Source organism: Equus asinus, chromosome X (assembly GCF_041296235.1).
Source record: "Equus asinus isolate D_3611 breed Donkey chromosome X, EquAss-T2T_v2, whole genome shotgun sequence".
NCBI lineage: Eukaryota > Metazoa > Chordata > Mammalia > Perissodactyla > Equidae > Equus > Equus asinus.
The window spans coordinates 110802309-110827447 of record NC_091820.1 but is presented as its reverse complement, the minus strand read 5'-3'; the positions used below and the strand labels follow the sequence as shown (position 1 = coordinate 110827447).

At 46.2% G+C, this 25139-nt stretch overlaps 1 protein-coding gene across 1 annotated transcript in view; it reads left to right on the top strand.

The window, feature by feature from the left end:
- Positions 1-23066, top strand: part of STEEP1 (STING1 ER exit protein 1) — a 45765-nt gene extending 22699 nt beyond the window's left edge. Inside the window, exon 8 of the mRNA XM_014857543.3 lies at positions 22547-23066. The gene's annotated coding sequence lies outside the window, so the exon portion shown is untranslated. The remainder of the gene's footprint in view (positions 1-22546) is intronic.
- Positions 23067-25139: the final 2073 nt, after the last annotated feature.

The window sequence follows — 25139 nt, the reverse complement described above, 5'->3', positions numbered from 1 at the left end:
CTTATGCTTTTAATTTGCATTTCCCTAATGACAGATGATGTTGAACATATTTTTCTTCTTTTTTTATTATCGTAAAAAAACACATAACATAAAATTTACCATCTTAGCCATTTTTAAATGCACAGTTCAGTAGTGTTAAGTATGTTCACAGTGTTGTGAAACAGATCTCTGGAACTTTTTCACCTTGTAAGTCTGAAACTCTATACCCATTAAACAACAACTGCCCCTTTCACCCTCGCTCCAGCCCCTGGTAACCACTATTCTCCTTTGTTTCTATGGATTTTACTACTTTAGATACCTCATATAAGAGGAATCATACAGTATTTGTGTTTTTGTGTCTGGCTTATTTCACTTAGAATAATGTTCTCAAGGTTCATCCGTGTTGTAGCATGTGACAGAATTTCTTTCTTTTTTAGGGCTGAATAATATTCCATTGTATGGATATATCACAGTTTGTTTATCCATTCATCTGTCAGTAGATATTCAGGTTGCTTCCACCTCTTGGCTGTTGTGAACATGAGAGTATGAATATCTCTTTAAGGTCCTGCTTTTAACTCTTTGGAGTGTATACCTGGAAATGGGATTGCCAGATCACATGGTCATTCTATGTTGAATCTTTTGAGGAACCACCATACTGTTTTCCACAGCAGCTGCACCATTTTACATTCCCATCAGTAATGTACAGGGCTCCAGTTTCTCCACACCCTCATCAAATGCTTCCTATTTTTTTTTTTTTTATAGTAGGCATCCTAATAGATATGAGGTGATATTTCGTGGTTTTGATTTGCATCTCTCTAATGATTAGTGATGTTGAGCAACTTTTCATGTGCTTGTTGGCCATTTGTATATTATCTTTGGAGAAGCGTCTATTGGAGAAGAGTCCTTTGCCCATTTTTTAATTGGCTTATTTGATTTTGTTGTTGTGAACATATTTTTGCTTGCTAATTTTCAACCTGTATATCTTCCTTGGTGAAGGGTCTGTTCAGATCTTTTGCCCATTTTTAAACTGGGTTTTAGTTTATTGTTGTTTTTTTTTTTTTTTGAGGAAGATTAGCCCTGAGCTAACTATTGCCAATCTTCCTCTTTTTGCTGAGGAAGACTGGCCCTGAGCTAACATCCGTGCCCATCTTCCTCTACTTTATATGTGGGACACCTGCCACAGCATGGCTTTTGCCAAGCGGTGCCATGTCTGTACCTGGGATCTGAACCAGCAAACCCTGGGCCGCCAAGAAGTGGAATGTGCGCACTTAACTGCTGTGCCACTGGGCCAGCTCCTATTGTTGAGTTTTAACAGCTCTTTATATAGTCTAAATATATCTTTTATCAGATACGTGATTTGCAACATCTCCCAGTCTGTGGATTGTCTTTTCATTCTCTTAATAGTGTAGTGCCTTTCATGACCCAGGGCCATGCAGGTTTTCTTTTAGAAGTTTCATATTTTATATTTAGCTCTATGATCCATACTGAATTAACTTTTGTGTAAGGTGTGAGGCATGTGTTGAGGTTCATTTTTTTGTGTACAGATGTCCAGTTTTTCCAGCACCATTTGTTGAAAAGACTTTCCTTTCTCCATTCAGTTGCCTTTGTACCTTTGTCAAAAATCAGTTGACTATATTTTTGGACTTTCTCTTCTGTACATTGTCTATCCTTGCACCAAGACCACACTATCTTGATTTGATTATTGTAGCTTCATAGTAAGTCTTGAAATCAGGTAGTATGATTCTTCTAACTTGGCTCTTTTTTTAGAATTGTTTTGGTTATTCTAGTTCCTTTGCCTTTCCATATAAATTTTAGAATCAATTTCTGTTGGTATCTCCAAAATTCTTGCTGAGATTTTAATTGGAATTGTGTAAAATCTAAAGGTCAAGTTGGGGAGAATTGACATCTTAATGATATTGCATCTTTCAACTCATGAAATGGTAGATCTCTCCATTTATTTAGATCTTTGATTTCTCTCATCAGTGTTTTGTAGTTTTCATGTACAGATCCTGCAAATATTTTGCTTAAATTTATACCTAAGTACTTCATTTTTTTCTGGTGCTATTGTAAACATTATCTTCTTTTAAACAAGGAAAATAATCTCAGAGTATATTTGCAAACTCACTAGGCCTATTCTGATATGAACTCCGGCTGAAATTCCATTCATCTCTGATCTCATGCCCTAAGCCCCCAGTCTGACTTGTCTCACAGTGGCATTCTGGCTCCCCAGAGCCAGTGCCTGAGTATTGCTTTTTTTTTGGTTGACAGTAACTCTGGTAAATAGCTGCAAGACCTTTTGGGCCATAAAGAAACTTCATATTACATACTTGGCAATGTTAAGGGACGCATTATCTCTTGGTTCAAAGGTCTCTAGGTAAACCAGTCCGGAATTGCAGCAGGTCTGGGAAGTGGGTGGAGAGGCAACAACACTTCATTAAAGTGATGACGATTACAGTTAGGTGTACACAGGCCAGACCTATAGTTCTTTTGAAAAAAATTTTTACACAAATCTGTAGGATAACAGCCTTCTGCCCAAATATTTTAAGCCACTGCCAATGATTCCTAATTATCAAATTTTTTTTTAAGATTTTATTTTTCCTTTTTTCTCCCCAAAGCCCCCCAGTACATAGTTGTGTATTTTTTAGTTGTGGGTCCTTCTAGTTGTGGCATGTGGGATGCCGCCTCAGCATGGCCTGGGGAGCAGTGCCATGTCCGTGCCCAGGATCCGAACTGGTGAAACCCTGAGCCGCCGAAGTGGAGCACACAAACTTAACCACTGGGCCATGGGGCTGGCCCTCAAACATTTTGATTAACACTCTGGACTTGATTTCTATTACAGCAACCATGCTTAATTGAAAAAATAAATAGATAAATCCTACCTCCTTTTAATATTATCACATTTGCCGTGCAAGCTCGCAATTTAGAATCAGTCCTACAGTCTGCTTTCTCTGATCTTTTACTGAAATAGATGAGTGTCCATATCTTATAAATGAATGGAGTTTGACATGAATTTATGGTTCCAATATCAGATGGGTTCTCACTACAGCTAGTCAGTCCTTCTATTATGTATTTTGGGTCAGCAACTCTCCTGTTTCCCTCAGGAACAGTTTAGAGCCTTTACCACTTTCCCAAACCTCTCCGCCTGCAAGCCCTCTCTCTCAGCAGGTAACTGCCCTCCCCCACTGAGCACCAAGAACATAGGGGCATGCTTAGTTGCATCTGCTCCCATCCTTTTCTCTTTTTAGTCTCAGAGGAAGAGGTGGCATTCTTCCTGCTTAAGGCTAATCCACAAGCTTTTATTCATTCAACTGATACATATTAGGTATCTATTATGTGGTAGATAATGCCCTAAGAGCTGGGGACATAGTGGAGAACAAAGCAGCTGCCATTCTGGGGATGGGGTGACAGACAAACAAGTGAAAAGAACATGACCAGTTAAAATAGTGTGATTTGATAGAGAATGATGGGTGGTCAGGGATGGACTCTGAGGAGGAGCCATTTCAGTCATTTAAGACCTGAAGGATGAGAATGAGTCAGCCAGGTAAAGATTGGAGGAAAGCATTCCAGATCGTGGCAATAAAATAGACAAGTGCCCTATGAAGGGGTAGGCTTAGCATGTTGGAGGAACGGAAAGAAGGCCAATGTGACTAGATTGTATTGAGCAAGAGAGAATGAACAAGCCTCAAGAGGTGAGGTCAGAAGAGTGAGCAGAAGCCAGACCATGTATGGCCTTGCAGGTCCAAATAAGGATTTTGGATCATTAAAGTACAGTGGGAAGTTATTGGAGACTTTTAAGCAGAGGAGAATGATTTATGTTTTAAAATCATTCTCGCTGCTCCATGGAGAATGGCTTGTTGGGAGGCAAGAATGGAAGCAGGGAGACCAGTTAGGAGATGTTGCAGTAGTCCGGGTGAGAGATGAGAGTGGCTGGACCGGGGCAGTAAAGGAAGAGTTGGAGAAAGTAAAGGGAGATGTGTTTTGGAGGTTTTGTTATTAGGACTAGCTGATAGATTGGCTGTGGGAAGTGAGGGCAAGAGGGAAATCAAGGACAACTTCTCAATTTGTGACTAGAATAACTGAGTGAATTGAAGTGCTATTTACCGAGATGGGGAGGAACAGCTTTTGGGGGAAAGCCAAGTGCTCTGTTTTGGACAGGTTATGTTTGAAATGCCTATTGGCTATCAAAGTGGAGATGTCAGGTAGATAGTTGGATAGGTAGTCTGGAGCTCAATTGGGAAGGTCCAGCTAGAGAGATAAATTGGGGAGTTTTCAGTATATAGTTGTTATTCAAAGCCATGAGACAGGATGAGATTCCCAAATATGTAAGTGTAAATAACAAAGAGGACAGGTCCAAGAATTGAATCCTGGGGCACTCCATCATTTAATCGTCAAGAGATGAGGAGAAATCAGCAAAGAAGACTGAGTAGAAATGGCTGGTAAGGTTGGAAGAAAACAGTGAAATATCCTGAAAGCTAAGAGAAGTGAATGTTTTGTATCAGTGGCCAATTAGAAAACAGAAACCACGTTCAGAATTTTAAACAGAAAGAATTTAACATGAGGCATTGGTTACTCAGGTGAGAGCTGTTCTCAGGAAGAGCTGAGAAACCAAGGAGAGGATGGTTACCCGGAAATTTAGCAACAGCAGGAAGCTGCTTCTCCTCTAGGGATTCTAGCTGTTTCACCTCTGCTGGAGGTAAAAGTAGAAGTTTTATTGGAGGTAAAACTTGGGCCCCTGACCCAAGTCCAGGATCAGGGACCACCTAGCAAAAGCAGGAAGGCTGGCCCGGCAGGAGCTTGGTCCATGGAGGGAGGGCCTATCCAGTGGGAGCCATAGAGGAGACACGGCCACTGCTAGAGATGACACTCAAAACAGTGGGAAAGGAAGGGGAATACCCTGGCTTCTCCTGCTGTCTAGTCTTCAGCCAATGATTCCCATTGGCCAAACCTATCAGGAAGTCAGAGAGGAAAGCTGCCTGGGAAATGTAGTTGTCTGCTCTACACAGCAGAGCAGAAAAAGAGGAGGAATGGCTCCGAGGTCAAATAGGCAAATGAGCAACACATTTAAGTGAGATGAGGACTTTAGAAATGACTATTGCATTTAGCAATGTGGAAGTCTTTGGTGACCTTGACAAGAGCAGTTCAATAGAGTGGTGTGAGCAAAAGCCTGACAGGAGTGAGTTCGAGAGAAAATGGGAGAAGAGGAATTGGAGGCAGTGAATACAGACAACTTTTCTTTTTGGAGTTTTACTGTAAAAGGAAAGGAGAGATGAAGTGATCTGGGGGGTGGGAAGTAAGATTGACAGTAGGTATTTTCAAGGTGGGAGAAATAACGGCATATTTGAACACTGATGGGGAAAAAGCCAAGAAAGAAGTAAGAATTGGTAATGCAGGAGAGAGAGGAGGATTACTGGAGCAATGTACTTGAGTAGGCAGGAAAGGATGAGATCTGGTGCAGAAGTCGTACAGTAATAGGATTTGTAGAAAGTCAGTCATAGAATCTTCATCATTCAAGTTTGGAAAAGACCTTAAAAATCATATGCTCTAACTTCTCATATGCAGGAATTCCCTGTGCAGCCTCCCAGACACATATTGGTCCAGCCTTTGCTTGAAAGTCTCCAGTGATGGTAAACTTACAATTTTCCAAAGCAGCCATTTCCATTTTAAGACAGGTATAATTGTTAAAAAATTTTTCCTTTTCAGAACAACCAGATGCAATTAGTGCCTTCTTCAGGATTGGGTTATGATTTGGACAAACCAGCTATAAGGGTCATTTTGGGGTCAGTTGGGAAAATATAAACATGGTATTAGACAAGATGAAAATTTATTAAAATGGTAGAGATTGTTCACTGAAAAAAGCAGTTTGCAGAATAGTATGTATAGTGATTTTATTTGGTGATTATATATATGTACACACACACATACAAACACACACAAAGATCTGAAAGGATATGCATTAAGATATTAACAGTGATGATCTCTAGGTAACGAGAATGTGGCATTGAGTTCTAGCAGAACTTCAATGAACAGATAGTTCTTAAACTGTTTTAAAGAACAGAAAAAGATAACTTTACCTAATTCTTTATGTGAAAATAGGATAACTGATGCCAAACCTGGCAGTGATAGCAGGAAACAGAAATATATGGACCAATTTCACTTACAAATATAGACATAAAAATCCGGAATATAGATGTAAAAGTTCTAAATCAAATATTAGTGAATAGAATCCAGATGAAATTCTAGGGGCATTTTCATTAATGTCAGGAACAAGACTAGGATGCTTGCCATCGTGACTGTTACTCAATATTATTCTGGAAGTTCTACCTTACTGAATAAAATAAGAAAATTGAGAGGTATAAATATTTAAAAGAAAATGAAAAAATTATTGCTTTCATTAGGCTCTTTTGGGATGTTAGGAACAGACTCAAGTTATCTTAAGTGATAGAGATTTATTGTAAGGATACACATGGGAATTAGGAATGGAAGAAAATTCTTAATTATGATAAAAGATATCTATTAAAAAATCCTATAGCAAGTATCATACTTAAAAGCTTGCCTGCTAAAATTGGAAATGAGATAAGGATTCCCTCTATTACCATTGTATTGGAAATCCTAGCAAGTGCAATAAGAGAAGATAAAGAAAAATTCTAAAGATTTGGAAAGGAAGAAATAACACTGTCATTATTTGTAGAAAACACAATTGTGTACATAGGATATCCAAAATAATTGAAGGATAAACATTTTAATTGAAAAATGAATTTAGAAAGGTTGCTGGGGGCCGGCCCAGTGGTGCAGCAGTTAATTGCGCACATTCCGCTTCGGTGGCCCAGGGTTCTCCGGTTCGGATCCCGGTTGCAGATGTGGCACCACTTGGCAAGCCATGCTGTGGTAGACATCCCACATATAAAGTAGAGGAAGATGGGCATGGATGTTAGCTCAGGGCCAGCCTTCATCAGCAAAAAGAGGAGGACTGGCAGTAGTTAGCTCAGGGCTAATCTTCCTCAAACAACAACAACAAAAATAACTAAATGATTCCCAATACCAACAGCAATGGATTTCAAAGAATAAATAAATTTTAAAAAAAGGTTGCTGGACATGTGATCAATATTGAAAATCAATTGTATTTCTGTATATAAACAACAAGCAGTTGGAAACAAAATATATAACTATTAAGTCATTGCAATAGTATAAAAATACCTAGAGATAAATCTAGGAAAACATGTGCAAGGCCTTTATGTAGAAAACTATAAAATATTATTGAGACATTTAAACCTAAATAAATGGAGTGGTATACTATGTTCATGGATTGGAAGACTCAATAGCTTTAAGGTGTTAATTCTTCACAAACTGATTTATAGATTCAATGAGACCACAATAAAAATCCCAACAGTCGTGTCTGTGTGGGGAGACGACCAGCTAATTTAAGTTATATAGAAATGAAAAAGTCCAAGAGTAGTTAAGGCATTCTTGAAGAACTAGGTGGGAAGACTTGTTCTACTAGATATTGTCTTATTATATAATGAGAGTCATTAAAACAATGTGATATTGGCCCAATGATAGAGAAATAGACCAATGAAACAGAACAGAGAGTCCAGAAACAGATGCACACAGGTGTAACAGACATACAACAAAGGTGCCATTGCTCTTCAGTGGGGAAAGGATTTTTTTTTCAATAAACTTTGGTAAGACAAAAATCAATTCCAGGTAAATCATAGCTCTAAATGTGCAAGGTAAAATAATAAAACTTCTAGAAAAAATAATATAGCAAAATATTTTTATTATTTTTGGGAAGTGAAAGGCCTTTTAATCAAAACACAAAAGCACTACCATAAAAGAAAAGATGGATACATTTGACTACATTAAAATTAAGAGCTTCTGTTCATCAAAAGACACTAATAAGAGAATGAAAAAGCAAGCCACAGAGTGGGCAAAGATATTTATAATACTGAAAATTATAAAGCTCATATCCAAAATATCTACAGAACTACAAATCATCTTTTAGATAACAGGGGCTTTCACTTTGGATTCTGTGGGGACAGTGCAGGCCATAGGACTCAGACACGAGGATCCCAAAAGGAGGGCAGGGTCACTTAATTCTTTTTGCCTCTGAAGGTAGAGCCAGTATGCAGGACAGAGATGGGAAAGTGGGATTTTGAAAGAGAATTTGCTGTCTAATGACCCTAATTGAAAGTTTTTTCTCTCAGAAGGACCAGAGGGAACAGGTGGCCACAGCCCATCGTGGCCTCAATCATAGTATCTCAAAGGTCAAGTGAGTGAAATACATACTCTCTGGAGGTAGAAGGATGGACTGTGTAAAGGTCAATTCGTAATCTCAGTTTGCTCCTGCCAGCTCAGCCCTAATCCCAGACTGAGGAGGAGGGGGAGATTCAAGGAAGCACCAGCCTGTCCTCCCAGGCGGCCAGTGGTTGGGGGTGGAGTGGAGAATCCAATCACGAAAATCCACTCATGCCTTTGGAATGGAGCTGGAGAGAGAGTGAGTTACTAAAAGACGTTCCTGTGGGGCCTCCCTCTCCTTCCCTCATGAGTCCCAGCAGGATTTGGAGGGCGTCCAGGCTGTGGAACTGGTTTGGTTCCCTTGCTTCAAGGCACCAGACACAATCTCCACTACTTATTCATTCATTCTGGCCTCAACTTCTACTATGATCCCCCTCAGCTCCCTCTCATCCAGCCACAGTGGTCTCCTCCCTGGCCCTCACACACACCAGGCACATTCCTGCCCTGAGGCCTTTGCATTTGCTGTTCCCTCTGCCTGGAACACTCTTCCCTCAGGTATCTCCATGGCCTGCTCCCTCGTGTGCTTCAGGTCTTGCCTTAAATGTCATTTTCTCAGAGAGATCTTGGCTGTCCCTTCTGTCTAAAATTGCATCACCTCCTTGTATTTCCTATCCTCCTTCCTTGCTTCAGTTTTCCCCTGAGACCCTATATATTTTTGTTGCTCATTTGTTTATTGTCTGGCACTCCCACTGTAATGTAAGCTCAGTGAGGACAGGAATTTTTTTTTTTGGTCACTCTTGTATCCCAGAGCCTAGCAGAGTTCCTGGTAACATAGTAGATGCTCAATAAATATTGGTTGACTGAATTAATTAAATAAACATTTACTGAGTACTGACTGGGTGCCAGCCTGTGCTGGGCGCTGAGGGTATGATGGAGAAAGACACAGGCCTAGGTCTTGCCCTCAGGGAGCTTGCAGGGAGAAAGTGACGAGGAAACAGGGCTGTAGGGATCCCTTGTTCTGATACCGCAGACGGGAGTGAGGACAGTTGCTTGGTTCCTGTGCTCCTGCAGTTCCTGGTGGGAGCCTCGCTCACAGCTGTTTGGTTTCCAGGCTTCAGAGTGGGAGCCGAACAGGAGGCCTCACAACCAGAAATGGCTCCCCTCCTTCTCTTTGGCTCCTTTGATCCTGGGCCTAAGAAAGGAGTCCCTGCAACCTATTGGTTGCTGCTCTGGAGTCTGGACCCTTGGCCTGCTCTGAAGCATGGTCGCAGCCTCCCCGCCCTGACCGAGGAACTCATCATCATGTGCCTGTTGACCACTCTCGGGCCAGGCTAGAGCGTAAGCCCCTTGAAAGCAGGGACCACGGCTGCGCTGCAAACTGCTCCATTGCCAGTCACTAGCCCAGTGCTGGAGCACTCTCTGCAGACCATGGTGGTGCAGAGCACGGGCGCCGCAGGCCCGGCTGCCTGAGTCCGAATCCTAGCTCTGCCAATTACTGGCTGGATAACTTCAGGCAAGTCACTTACTCTTTCTTGTGCCCCAGGTTCCCCATCTGTAAAATGGAGACGATAGTAGTACCCATCTCATTGTGCTGTCATGAGAATTAAGTGAGTTAGTATTTGTGAAGTGCTTAGAACAGTGCCTGGCATATAAGTGCCTGGTAGATAAACAAATGCGAAATACTGTCTGTGACTTGAACGGATGAACTGCAAATGTGCTTGCCCCCACCTGTCCTGAGCTCAGGTGTGAAGCTCACGTCTCTTTGCTGCAGAGCCCTTTGAGTTCTGGGACAGCGCAAATCTCCTGCATTTCTGGGGGTTGAGGCCAAACTGCAGCACCCACCCTCGATGCCGTCAGAGCAAGTTTCCATCTGTGTCTTCTTGTGTCCTTTCTTGACTCTAATTCTGACCTGGAGCAGTGCTCGGGGTACCCTGGGCATCAGAGTTTTCATTTGCTCTCTCAGGGAGCTTGATTTCCCTCCCTCTTGGTCTTGCAGTTGGAGCAGCATGCCCTGGTCTCTGTAAAAAGTCACAGGGCTTTCTTATCTTCTCTGGGCCCGGGCTGGGCTAGCCCACAGAAACGTCATCCTGGTGCAGCAGGAAACAGCACAGGCAAGGCAGGCTGGGGAAAATGTGAGCTCCCAAGTGTCAGGTTACAAAGCCAGAGCATTCTGAATGGCAGCTGTGATAGCAGCCCCAAAGCAGCGGAAGCGGACGAGAGCTCTCCCAGAAGCAGCTGGGGGCACCATGAGCCAGGAGGGGTCCAGGCCAAGCTGCTTCCTGGGAGTGGACTAGCCTCCAACAGAGCCTCTTAATCTGGGCTCCACAGGGTTCAGGTTGAGTTTCAGGGAGTCCCTAAACCCCTTGAAATTAAATATGTTTTGTGTGTGTGTGGTAGATGGGCATTTTTCTGTGAAGAGGATTCATTGATTTCACCAGCTTTTCAGAGGGGCTCGTGAAGAAAGAATGGTTAGGAATCATTGATCTGGTCCTCAGAATGTGGGCGGCATCATAGCTTTATGTGAAACGCACAACCTTGCCATCAGATTGCCCACGTTTCTGTGCCGGCTCTGTCACATACTGCCTGTGATCTTGGGCAAGTGTCTTCACCTCTTTGTACGTCAGTGTCCTCATCTCTAAAGTGGGGATAACAGCAGTACCTACTTAGAGGGTTCTTGAGAGGGAAAAATGAGGAAATGAGTGCAAAGCCCTTAATAGACTGGAACACGGTAAAGCAGACATTATCAGTGGAGATGCAGAAGATCACCTGTACTTTGTGTGTGTGTTTCTGAGATTAGGTGGTAAGGGATGGGGACAGTAGTTGGAGCTCCTGGAATTCGTGCCTAGTGGTCTGGCAGGCTGGTGGAAAGAGCTATAAGATGATATTTGCTGGGAGCGATCCACTCCTGGAAGCTGTGGGGAACCCCATCTCTCCTTTAAGGCACAGCTGGAAGTAGGCCTGACTCACCTTGTATTTAGAATGATTTTAGGATGCAGCCTAATGCCTCTTAAATAGCTCCCCTACAGATCTGCCATTCTCCATGTCCTAAAATTTCAACAATTGGAGTCACTCACAGCTTGGGCAACAAAGCCTTTGTTAAAATGTACGCTCAGCGGCAGATCCGTGCAGGGAAGCTGGGTGAGGCCCCATCACAAATGTTGACTTGGTTCTAGAATTGGATATTTTGTTTTTTTCCTAGGAACCATATTGCTACTGTCAGTTATAAAAAGTTATTGCTACTTTCTCATAGTTACTCATGGACGTCAAGCTGGTTTCCTGAGCGAGGCACAGTTGGCTGGCTGGCCCCCCGCTTTAAGCCTCTAGAGTTCCTATTCAACCCGCTCCCGGTCATGCAGGGCCCCTTTCTTCTCAGAACAGCAAGGCATTGTGTTTGAATGATCATCCATAAAATTCCTGTGTGGATTAAAAAAGCTTCTTTAATTGGGCAGTGTACTTCTCTTTTGTCACTCTAGTACCTGGTAAGCCACCTGTTTTCTACTTCTCATTATAGCAGAGGTTTTTCCTTTGTAGCTTTGTAATTAGTTTTCTTTTGTAAATTTCTACATTCTGTATTTGCCTACTAATTAGGTGTAATCCTGACTCCTGTAATTTTTATTCGTCTGCTCGTAAATAAGTGTTTATTTTCTTTATTGTCAACTCTGCAATAGTTTTCTGATTGGTGCATAATGTTTAATATCCACACAGTTTTATTTGTTATTAGCCAGATTGTCGCCATTAGCATAAGTAACTTGTCATAACAAAAATAATGGTTATCTACTGAAGTCCTTGAATTTAGGTCTTGTTTAGGAAATAGTTTAGGTAAAAGTTTGGGAATTTAAGGACATGGTGTTGTAAAACGTTCTCTGAATAATATAGACATTTCCTTGTACAAACTAACTAAATCCTAGGGAGGGAGGACAGATCCCCGTGGCCAAGCATGAGGGACCTTGAAATCTGAACACTATCTGGGCCTGCGAAAATGATTCATTCTCTAGTTTCAACTAAGACCCCAATACCACTTGGCAGTCCTATCGTACGTCCCTGGTCAGCTCCTCCTCAGTGTCCTGAAGCAGCCATCCCACGGCCATTCCACTTTCCTCCAGCCCCCAACCCCGACCAGCTCCCCTTTTCACCAGAAGGACTTGTTTCCATTGTCGCAGAGCAAAAATCAGGCCGACAGTGTGAACTCCTTCAGCCTTACACCCACTGGCACAGATTCAACTCAAGTGCAATAGCGCCCCCTTCCTCTCTGTAGTGGGCACTGTGTGTGCCTCCCTGACCCCCTTCAGGACTGAGGACTCAGTGCCTACAGCAGATCGCTCTCAGCTGTCAGACCCCTTTGGGGACTGCCTCAGCTGAAGAGAGCTGCTTTGCCCAAGGGTATGCCGCCTTCCCAGGGCAGCCCACATCCAGTGAATAACTGATGCCAGAGTATAAAGGCCTGGCCCCTTGGTCCCAACTCCTAGCTTCAGAGGTTCCCAGGGGGCCGGCTGAGGTCTTCGACAAACCTGCATTGCAGTCCAATGTCTCCCTCTTCCAATCCTGCTTCCATTCCTTCCCTTCCGTGAGTGGAGATCCCAAGAGCACTCGCTAATAAACGTCCTGCATGCTGATCTCCATCTCAGAGTCGGCTTCTCAGCAAACAAACCTGCCCCTCTTCTCCTACCCCCAACCCCCCCTCCCACCCAAGGCTGAGACCCACCTGCCCCGTGTGTTCAGGCCCAGTCCCCTCACTCCCCTTTCTCCATCACTTATTTCCTCTCTTTCCTGTAGCTTCAGCCTCTCCTTCTCTCTCCATCTCTTCCTCTCAGCATGGAAATTTGAACAAATACCTTCAACAAAAACCTTCTTTGACCCAGAGCCCCCCTCTAGCTTCTGTTGTTTCTTCTCCTTCACAGTCTAAGCTTCTGGAAACAGCCCACTGCAGTCTGGCTTCTGCCTCCCCCACTCTGCTGAAATGTCTCTCCGCCTATTTCTGCCCTATCTTACTTGACTTCTCTGGTGTACCTGGCTCTGATGGCCATTCTCTCCTCCCTTCATTTCTAGGACACTTGGCTCTCTCCCACTTTCTTTACATTCCTTAAATGCTTGTGATCTCCAGAGCTCCATCCTCACCACTCCTTTCTTCTTATCCAACATCTCATTCATGACCATGGCTTCAATTACCCCATCTGCTGAAGATGCCCCAATTCCATATCTCCAGGCCAGACCTCCTCTGCTGAGTGATAAGGCTTTTATATCCAAGTGGCGATTAGACAGCCCCACCTCAGTGTCCCACGAGTATCTCAAACCCAACATATCCACAATGGCTCTCTGAGTCCTGCCCCAGCCTAGGTCCTTCCTCCCTGTGGTCCTGATTTCAGTGAATGGCGCCATCACATACCCAGTTCCTCAAGCCAGAAAGCTGCCACTTCTCTTGGCATGACCTCTCTCCCTTATCACCTACTTCCCCACAACCACCATGTTCTGTTGATTCTGCATATTTAAGGTTCTCAAATCCCTCCTTTTCACCCCCCGACAGTGTCCTAGTGTGAGCTCTGAACCCATATAACCCATATAGCCTCCTCAGCTGCCTCCCTGCCCTGACCTCCGCTGCCAGAGCAGTGTCTCTGAGTGATTGGGATCCCGGTGCTCTCTGTTCACAATGCCCCCACAGCCTTTAGAATGAAGTACAAACTCCTTTAATTGGCACCTCTCTGATCTTCCTCTTGCCTGCCTGGCTCGTCCCCTCCCCCCACCCCAATCCAGCGCTTTCTATTCTAGCACAACTGGACTACTTGAAGTGCTTTGAACATGCCTCATTCTCCCACATTTCAATGCCTACTTTGTCCCTGTCCTTCTCTCTGGAAAGCTGCCTTGTTACTCCTGGTTACTCTTCCCTCCCCCACCGCCTATTTACTCTTCAAGTGTCCTTGCAAACTTTCCCGACTCTCTGAGGTTGTCTTGGGCCCTCGCCCTTCCCCTCCTCTTTGCAGGCCTCCACTGAACTTATTGCACCTTACTCAATGCTTCTCTTTCCAGGTCTTTCTTTCTACCAGACTGAGTTTCTTGAAGCCGACAGTTCCATCCTGTAATCCCAGTACCTGGCATGGGGTTTGGCACTTGGTTGCCACTCATTAAGGGCTTTTAGGATGAGTCCATGAGGTGTGAGTGGGTAGCAGGAGGAGAAAAGAGAACAAGACACTTGAGGGAAGACAGAAGGCAGATGCCCTGTCTCACAATTTTGCTCTGCTAGACACCCTGTCTTTGGGCTCTGACAGACCCAGATTATCCCCAAATGCAATCTGCTTTTGCCCAGAGGTCTGGGGGTGGCTGTGATCACTTCACCTCTCTGCATTCGGAAAGGAGCACGAGTGAGGCAGCACCTGCTGAACTCCACCGTGCGGCTGGGGCCAGGCATATGGGCCCTTGCCCACTGCGCAGTGACCTTTCCCACCTGTGTCTGTGGGCACTGCAGGTCTCTGAGAGGCAGGGTCCCCCATCCGAACCCTTTGCTGATGAAAGGGGGAAAGAGAATCCTGACAAGGCTCGCCACTGCTTCCATGACTACTTTTAGATACCGCAGGGCGTGCCACCCCAGGTACTGCAGAAGGATTCCAGGAATTCTGAGATGTTGATGTCCTCAGCCTTTGGGGTCCCTGGGCTGAGCCTGGGGCAGCTCTGGTCACAAGGAGCCTCTTCCGTTTTATCCCAGTGTGCTAGACAAATATTTTCTGTGTGTGACATGCATAAGGTTGAACATTGTTAAATAATATCTAATACTTCTGGTCAGGGGCCAAAAATTTCATGAGTGCTCCCGTGGGGCCTTTGCATCTTGAATTTACCTACAAGTCCCCCCCCCCCAATTAAAGCTTATTCTCGTGTTTTAAAGTATGGCAGGGGTGTTTGTTTATCCCTATTTGACAGGTGAAGAAACGGAGGCGCAGCAAGCCTTTTCTGCTACAGCACTGTCAGAGGCAAATCAAACCTGGCAAGGGTAGCTGGCTTCCAACGAATAGGAAGATGTGGGAGCACAACGTTCAGAAGGGCTGCTGGCTGAGGGCCCGGGCCCTCTGAGGCTCCCTGGCCACAGCGCATTTATCCTCTGCCCACAAGAGGTCAGTAGGTTCCGTAGGAATAGAGTTGGGTACCTGGCCATGGCCCACACAGTGGAAGCTGGAGCTGTCCTCCGTGATAGCAGCCCTGGTTCCTGGCTGCATAGCAGCTCCCTAAAAGGAAATCCTTCTATCACCAGAACTTCCAGGAAGTGCCTCCTCCAGTGACACAGCAGAGGTTGTGACTGGCCAAGGGTGTGCTTATCCTGGGAAGGCTGTGGAAGTTCCCAGGGGCAGCTGCCTTATTATATGGCGAATCTTCTGGGTATAATGAGCCATTTGTGGCAGGCAGTGCCTGTGGATGGGGCAGCCGGCATATGTGCCCTCTGTCTGGAAGGCTGTAGCCATCTCCACAGGAATAACTGGGATCAAAACCTATCACAAGGCTGTGTCTGCTAGGCCAGAACCTTCCCGGGTGAAGGAGGTTGAGGGTGGGGGACACTTGAAGAGCCATATATATAGTATCCTCAGGATTTAGAATCAGACGGACCTGGGTTTGAATCCTGACTCTTCCTCTTGTTAACCGTGACCCTGAGCAAGTTACTTAACTTCCCTAAAGCCTCAGTCTCCTGACTGGTGGAACGAGGAGTAATAACACCTGCTCTTCAGGGTTGTTCTGAGGATGTATTCACTCATTCGTTTGACAAATAGCGGAGGGCCTAGCGCAGACTTGCTCCTGGGTTCAGGGGATACACGCTTAGATTCAATGCCTGGCGCATAGTAAGTGCCGAATGAATGAGAACTTTTCTTTGAAGGTCAGGCCATGAATTTGGACTCAAAATGGCAGGCGGTTGGAGGCATTCTGAACAGAAGAATAGCAGGAGGGAAACACTGTTAGGGAAGGCTCCCCCACGTCTGCAGTGTGGAGGCAGGATTGAGAAAGGCCAGCCTTCCCATTGCCATGGGGCTATTCTGAGCTTCATAACATACAGGCCGAGCAAGAGGCCTAGGACGAACAGTCGTCAGGAGTGGAGCCCACAGTGCAGTTGGGGACGGGGAGGAGCAAGGGGGGGAGGGCTGTGGAGAAGCCTCCTGTCTGTTCTCTGGGAGCTGCTGGGCTTCATTGCGCAGATCCCCTCGCCTGTCTTGGGCAGTGGCTTCGAGATGTGGGAAGAAGGCGTGGGCGTGCTTGTGCAGCACCGAGGACTTGGGCCAGGACATTTGATGGACGTGAGAACACAAGAGTATAAAATGCCACCCTGTGGGACCCGACCCCTCTGACTCAGACAAGGGCATCATGGGATTCGAAGTCCCAAACATCCTCCTTGAGTCCTTTAGTAAACTATCAGCCATGAATTTATCTGAGCCTTTTGGAAGCTGCAATATTTCCTTTCAGCCTGCCTCACCAGCTGGGATGCTTTCCACACATTTTGCTTCCTCCTCAAGAGAAATTCTTTCCTTAAAAGCACACCTCTCCCAGGCTTCAGGTGATGCCCTTCTTCTGGTATATCAGAATTCTCTCCCCCCCTCAGCCTGCAGGTGTAAGCATCAGCAGTAGCCCCCAACACCAGCAAAGCCGGTGAAGGACATCTTCTAGAATAGTTCCTTTAGGTCATTTTCTACATAAGCAGACTGAGGATCAGAGAGGTAAAGTGACTTGTCGATGATCTCACAGCTACTAAGTGGTAGGTAGAACTAGAAATCTCCATAGGGTTCTAGTCCAAAGACTGCTCTGTGCTTTTTTCCCCAAGCCAAATGGCTTCCCGTTTGCGCTGTACTCTTCTGGACTTCCTCATTGCCTCTACTCTCCCTCTCCCACCTCCCAATTTCTTTTCATTCTGTCCATACAGTCATAGTTGGCAGCGAGACCAAAGCAGTTTGTCAGGTGGTAGAGGAGCCAAGCTAGCCCAGGCCAACTTCTGGAGAGCCAGCGTCCAGAAAGTAAAGCAGCGGGCCTTCCTGTCGGGCACCAACGTGACATGCTGGAGCGGGGGTCCTTTCAGAGCCCTCCTGAGGGTGAAACCAGGAACCTGCCGAGGGGGCATCTCTAGCCTGAGGAGTACAGGCCTAGGTCTGCAGTCAGGGCCGCCTCTGGGGGACATTGTGAGGAAGTTAGATCAAAGTTAGTTGGCATAGAAGAACCATTCAGGGGCCGGCCTGGTGGTGCAGCGGTTAAGTGCACACGTTCCACTTCGGCGGCCCGGGGTTCACTGGTTCGGATCCCGGGTGCGGATGTGGCACTCTTGGCATGCCATGCTGTGGTAGGCGTCCCACGTATAAAGCAGAGGAAGATGGGCATGGATTTTAGCTGAGGGCCAGTCTTCCTCAGCAAAAAGAGGAGGATTGGCGGCAGATGTTAGCTCAGGGCTAATCTTCCTCAAAAAAAAGAAAAAGAAGAAGAACCATTCATTTTTTTCAAGAGGAGTTGACTGAGCACCTTCTACATGCCAGGTGCTGACTAGGCACCAAGGATACCACTGTGAATGAGAGGCCAAGGCCCTGCCTCCACAGAGTTCACAGCCTAGTGAGATCCAAAACAGGCTTTTATTGCTTTGCTTCTTTTGTCAAACACACAAATTTTTTGAGTCACGAGACTGTCCTCTACCAGGTTTTGGTCAGGGTTGCAGTACCTCTTGGACCTTTGAGCCTTGTGTTTCTGGTGCCAAAGTAGTTCTGAGCTTGGGCTTAACCAGCGGAGTGCTGGTAAATGTTTAATGACCAGCTCTCTAGGAGGAAGTGTATGCATGTGTATATGTACAGAAGTCAATTCGCAATTTTACTGATATAAAGTGTGTATGCCACGTAAATTACATATAACAGTACAATGTACAATATTAATAAATAATATTACTTATTAATCAGTAACCAACTGATTCTCACAGAATACTTTCATTTTTGCCAGACCCTTGCATCTGTAGCCAACCTGTGGTTGCAATTGATGAAAAATATAGTTCTGACATGACTGTTGGTTGTTTTCTTTCTTTTTTTTTTTTGAGGAAGATTAGCCCTGAGCTAACATCTACCGTCAATCCTCTTTTTGCTGAGGAAGCCTGGCCCTGAGCTAACATCCATGCCCATCTTCTTCTACTTTATATGTGGGATGCCTACCACAGCATGGCTTGCCAAGCGGTGCCATGTCCGCACCTGGGATCCGAACCCCCCGGGCCGCTGAAGCAGAACTTGCGAACTTGACCACTGTGTCGGCCCCTGATATTTTCATTGTGTGTGAAACAACAAAGACGTATGTGAGAACTCTTTTAAATCCTAAATACTGTGAGTGACTTCTTTGCTGAAGAGGATAGTGGTTTTGAAACACTGGAAGATTATTTCCTCATTTTTTAGTATTTTTCAGAATGTAACAGCTACAGACATGGCTCACACTTGAGTTTCATCTGCCCTGTTAACAATTTTCCCTCACTTTTTTAAGTCTAGATAATCAACAAAACAAGAAATCAAACCCTAATTTATAACAGTTACTGATTTCGAACTCCCACTGTGGGTGATTTCAAGCTGCCAACTTCTCTGTGATGTTGGAAAGAGATGTGCGATTGCACGCCATTGTACAGGATTTCAGCCATACAGATGTTATAGGTAGTAAGCTCAAGTGCACAGACAGTAGTATAATAGAGTAAAATGATTAGGAAGTGATGAGTTTTGGGGTATTTATTACTTTAGTTTTTAATAGGATTTATGTCATAAGTGTATATATATATTTTTAAACAATAGCTCTGTTTAATAATCAGCTCACATTGGTGAAAATGTAGCATTTGGCTTCCACGGGGCAGAAGGAGCCGGCCCCAGCACAGCCCTGGTCCTAACTATATTTCCAGGGCCTCAACCACCCCCATCACTACTCCGTCTCCCCTTTGCCATTGATTCAGGACCCCACAGCCCACCGCCCTGGATGGCAAGCTCCTGGATTCTAGAGCTAATCTTCGCTGCCACCTTGAATGGGGGCCCGGAGGACAGATTGACAACAATGGCTTTTCCATGGGTGGGTGGCCTCTTTCTGCCTGAAAAAAGCAGGGGTGGAAGAGATCCAGGGACGCTTGCAGTGCCTCTGAAAGGCACCTCTGGTGAGCACTCCAGACTAAGGGAAAGAGGAAGGAGTGGGGGCAGGGGAGCTCTGGCACAGCCCTTCCGCCACTTGGCCTTGCTCCTGGCTGGGCTGTAATTTATTGTTGAAGGCTTTCCAGAAAGGCTGGTGACACCAGAGACTGTTGGTTGGGGAGGGGGGCCAAATGCTTCTCCTCCGCCCCTAGGATGTTGGCCAGAGTCCTGGAAGCTACTCCTGAGGGCAGCCCAGTGTTTGTCTTTGGAGTCTACATTTGGGGCCCTGTTTCCTTCTCAGCAGAAAGAGAGAGTGGCAGTGGGGCTTTGGGTCTGTGGTTGGGCCTCTTGTCCACTGGCTCAGTCTGCTTTAGAATATGACCCTCTCTGGTGGAAAGCCTGCCCAGCGTTCTGGGCCATCCTCTGCGAACAGGCCGCGAATGAACCCTGTCTCCCTCTGGGCCACATGTGCTTATCTCCGCTCCTCAGGTCACCTCCAGGCAACTTATCAGGCACAACTGCGCTGATACAGTTGGGACCGTGTTGGGATATACCACTCTGATGTCACTGCACGAATGAATGTTCTGTGTTTGCACCTAGGCTGGCAGCTCTCCAAGGCCACAGTCCCCAGCCCCACCCCACCCAGCACTTGGTACAAAGACCAGCCCTCACTGACTGAATGAATCAATGAGTACAAGTCTGGCTGCCATTCAAGACTTCTTCCTGGTGAAACAGAAGCCCAGTGTGGAGTCCCGTGTGGGAGCTCTCAGCTTGTCAGCTTGTGCGAGGAGTGGCCTTTATTATTGCTAACACTTGGGGGGAGGGGAAACTCCCCAATCCCCACCCCCATGCACACGCAGGTTTTTACTAGCCAGATGTTCTATAACCAGGAAGTTCAGGTGCTGATTGGTTTTCTCCCAACCTACGAGAAAAGTCACCTCTGCCTCCCACCCCCAGGCACACTGCCCCACCCCACCCATGCCTCCTGAGGCTGGCGCAAGTACTGAAGGGGAGCGATTTGCTCTTGGCGTCGCCTGAGAACATCCTGTGCAGAGAGGGCAGCGTAGTACATGGGATGGGATTGACCAGGGTGAGGATGCAGACACTAAGGGCTCAATACGCTCTGAAAGGGCAGGGACGAAACTCGTCAGATTTCCAAGAGCTCCACTTCCTGCCAAGCCGCCACGCCCCGCCCAGCACACACACCAGCATTCCCACACATCCTCCAGCAGATGCCTTCTGACAATACCATTCACAGGAGTTTGGAAAAGACCGGGGCGTACTATGAAGTCTGCAGAGAGGCGTGACTGTGGAGTTTCAGGAGTAAAATGTCTCCAGACCCAGATTACTGTTGTCCTTGTGATTATGCATAATGACTGTTGAGGAGGCATCGTAAAAGCACTGTGTGGGAACTTTCTACACCTTCTGTCAACAGGCCCTGGGCTGAATGACCCTGTGTGTGTACCAAGTTGGAAGTTCTGGTGTCTGTGTTTGTGTGTGTGTGTGTGTGTGTGTGTGTGTGTGTGTGTTAGGATATTAAAAGTTTTGCTTCTAGGCCACATTTTGTTCCTGTGCTCCAGACCCCCCCCCCCACCCCCAATCCAAATGCCTCCTGGACAGCCCCACTTGGATGTCCCACAGGCAACTCAAATTTAATATACCCAACCACACTTATCATCCTTTCCTTCCCCCTCAAACCCACAATCTGTCCTGCCTGATGATCCCTTTCTCAATAAATGGCACTGCCACTCACCTACTTGGCCAAGTAGGAAACCTGGGCACTCCCACATTTCACATCTGCTCACAGCCAGTCACCAGGTCAGGCCTGTCCTACCCTTCATATTTGCGCTTCGTCAACCTAACCCTGCATGTCCTGGCAAGATTTTAGGCCAGGCCACCATCTTGAAGTACAGCAACAGTCTCTTGATGTGCTGTCTTGCCTCTAGTTCCCCCACCATCCCTACCCCCCCAACTCCATTCTAAACCCCGTCCATAAGCCAGTCCCAAATAACGCGCCCAACGCAGCAGGAAGAACGCCCACCTCACCGAACATGTCTTCCTCTCCAAGTTGTAGGTGCCTAACATTCCCTTATTTCCGTCAATTCTGGGAGCGCGTGCTGTGGTATAAACTAGCTCACTCTTGAGCAGAGCCCAGCTTATCCGATTTATCTTACCGGCATCAAATTTTCCTAGGCAGAATGGAAGGAATGGGAAATGAAAAGGAAGTTTTGACACCAATGAGGAAGTCAGGGAAAGGCCCAGAGTAGGATAGTGCGAGTGTCCACAGAGCCAGAGGGGATTTCCAGGATTTGGGGGAAGTGGCTTCCAGAAAAGGAGTCAGCTGGGTCCTGAAGGAACCGCCCAGGAGAAAGACTGCACTGGGGAAGGCGCCACCCTGGAGGAGGGAGAGGTCTCAGCCGGCCAGCTCCCGCGGTGACTGGGTGACCGCTGACTGGGCTTCCCTCCCAGGGTCTCTCTTGGGTGGGAGCCAGCCAAGATTTCTCAGAGGGAGAGTGCTAAGATCTCCCAGAATGTGGTCTGGGCTTCCTTGCAGAAGGGAGGGAGAAACTGGGGAGAGGAAATTGGGAATGGGGCTGGAGAAGCAGCTCCTATTCTCTGCTGGGACCTCTGGCCTGAAGAGGTGACAGAGCCCCACATTTCTGCTCTGGGTGGGTGGGTCCTGTCCCTCCTAAGAGTTTGAGGAAGGCTTGTCTCCTTGTGTGGTCATTCTTCACAAAACACAAGACTCTCTTCCCAAATCCCCATCCTCTGGAGAGATAGCCCCCGATAGCTACAGCTCCAACCAGCCCCTGACCGTCCTGCAAGGCCAGGCTGAAGCCTAAGACTCTCACAGCTGCCTCTGACAAAACCAGGACACTACCCCATCAATCCTGCAGGATGGTGACACCACCAGATTTCTTGGGAAGGGACTACTGTCTCATTCATCTTTGTATCTTTAGTGTGAAATGTCACCCAACATAACAGGCACTCAGAAAACGACCCCTATGCCTCTCTCTGCTCAGCCTGCAACATGCTCATCTTTTCTCCTCCCAGGCCAATGCCTTTCCCTGAACTCTGTTGACAACACACCTTTTACTGCCCCCTCCCAGCCCTGTAATAGACTGTATGTGACAGTGGTCCCAAATCTGTAAACTATCAAAAGGCACAAATTAGAAAACAAAACGAGTCAGCCTTGTGGTGCAAGGTCTTTTTTCTAAATATCTCTGTGGCGTCTCTCTCATTGTCCTCAGGATAAAGTCCAGATTCTGACCGCGATGTGGAAGTCTCTTCAAGGTCTGGCCGCTGCTAAATGGGAGATGCTGGTCAAGGGTACAAACTTCCAGCTATAAGATGAGTAAGTTCTGGTGTACAGCATGCTGATTACAGTTATTAATACTGTATTATATACTTGAAAGCTGCCAAGAGAGTAGATCTTAAATGTTCTCAACGCAAACAAGAAATAATTATGTGAGGTGATGGATGTGATGGTCATTATGTAACGTAGTTCACAGTACGGTCGTAATCATTTTGCCATATATAAACGGGTCAAATCACCACATGGTACGACTTAAACTGACACAACGTTGTATGGTCCACTGTATCTCTGGAAGGCTGGAAAAAAAAAGATATGGCTGCTGCTGTCATTTCTCACCACTCGCCCCCAATCCTTTGTACCGGACACCTGGTCATCGTTTTTTAACTTTTTATTTGGAAATAATTTCAAAATTATAAAATGTTGCAAAAATAAAAATAGTACTGGGAACACTTGTATACCCTTTGCCCAGAGTCACCTATTGTTAACCTTTTATCCCATTTCCTTTATCATTTGGGTTCTCTCTCTACACACACACACACACACACGCACATACGCGTATGCACACTTTACGTATAGACCTTACATATACACACACATATATTCACACGTTATATACCCACACATCCACACTTTTTTCTGAGCCATTTGAGAGTAGGTGGTATGCATCATGAGCCCTTACACCCGCACGGCAGGGAATATTTCCCAAGCGTAGAGCAGGCCTCTTCCGTGGCCACAGGCCAGCTCTCCGTCTCCTAAACTGAACCCTGTTGCAATACTTTAATCTACTGTCCACACTGCAGCTTCATCAGTTGACACACCGAAGTCCTTTAGAACATTTCTTCCCCTCCAGTACAGGAGCTACTCTAGGGTCAGGTAGTGCATTGAGTTGTTCTTTCTATTTAGCCTTCATTAATCTGGAACATTCCATAGCATTTTTTGGGTCTTTGCCATGACCCTGCTATTTTTGAAGAACACATGCCCCTTCTTGCTAACACTTTTAACAGAATGCTGCTCGTGTTGTGTTTGCCCGATGTTTCCCCATGATTTGATCAGGGCTATGCCCCTCTGCTGGTGCACTACACAGGTAATACGGTCTCTCAAGGCAATGTTAATTTTGATCACCAGTTCAAGGGGGTGCCAAATTTCTCTACTCCATAGCTACTTTTTTTCTCCCTTGCACATAATAAGCAGTCTGTAGGGGTACACTTTAAGACCATGCAAATATCTTGCTTCTCACTAAAATCTCCACTAGATTTAGCATCCATTGATAATTTTTGTGCGATCCAATCTTTACAGTGATACTTGCAAAGTGATGAGGTTCCAACTCCCACACCCCCTCCATCCACATTCACCAGTTGGCCCTTGAACTCTAACCATTTTGAGCTACCTTCCGTTTGCCACGCCTTCTGAGTACTCTTGGCTAACTCCTATACCTCCTTCAGCCTGGGCTGCCACCAATGGTGGCGTCCAACTCCAGGAGGCGCCAGTCATGTTGTAGCAGTGCCATGTGGCAGCCGTGGGTCTTGGTTTAGCTGGAACTTCCTCTTGGAAGCTTTCCCAGATTCCCCAAGTGTCAGTTAGGCATTCCTGCTCTTTGGTCCCGAAGCTATGTCTGCTGACCCCTAGCAGCACCTTGTTACACTATATTGTGATTGTCGTCTTACTTCTCTGTGTCCCTCAGTGGGACATAAGCTCCATAAGGGAGGACTTTTTTTCTCTTCTTCTCTGCTGTGTATCCCCACATCTAGTGTAGTGCCCCACCCAGAGTGTGTGTTCAGCAAATGTCAAGCCAGTGGATGAATTTGGTCTCATATTATAGCTAGTTATATATGTGGCTCGCTTCTCTGGTAGAGGACAAAGTCCTCAAGGACAAGGGCCACGCTTAATTTGTTTTCGTATCCTCTTCCCCTCCCCTCAGTACTTGGCACAGGGCCTTGTTCATAACAGACACTCAACAAGGGTTTGCTGACTGAGTCTGTGTGTGTATACTGGTTGTCAAGGATACGCTTTTTTTCCCTTTCCACAGAACTGCATTAAACTCTGTGCGGGCAACCCTGGGAACCAGGTGGCGTGCCCTTTGAACCCCTGCTGTTCTGGCACAGCTGGGCCCAGCCCTGCCTGAACACAAGGCACAGGGAATGCAGGTGCATGTGGTCAGGATCATTAGGGTTCTCGTCACTGAGAGAATGCCAAACCCTGAGTGAGTCTCCAAGGGTGACTCAGGGCTGTCCAGGACGCATCCTGAGGCTGTGAAGCCTTCCTAGATGACAGAGCCTGGCTCCTCCCCTGGAACCTCCCAAGGAGCCCCCGGCCTAGTAGATGCGTGGCCTGGCTGAGCTGACTTCAGAAGTCTTTCTGGTGCTAGCTCCCTTGGAAGGCACACTGCCTGTGTCAGAATAACGTAGAAACAGGAGAGGCCTGGAGAGAAGGCCTAATAGGAGCTGGGTGGACAACCCAGCCCTTTGAAAGGCACAGGACACCTCTGTTGTCTGGAGCACAGCCTGCCAATCTGGCAGAAGGACTTCTGA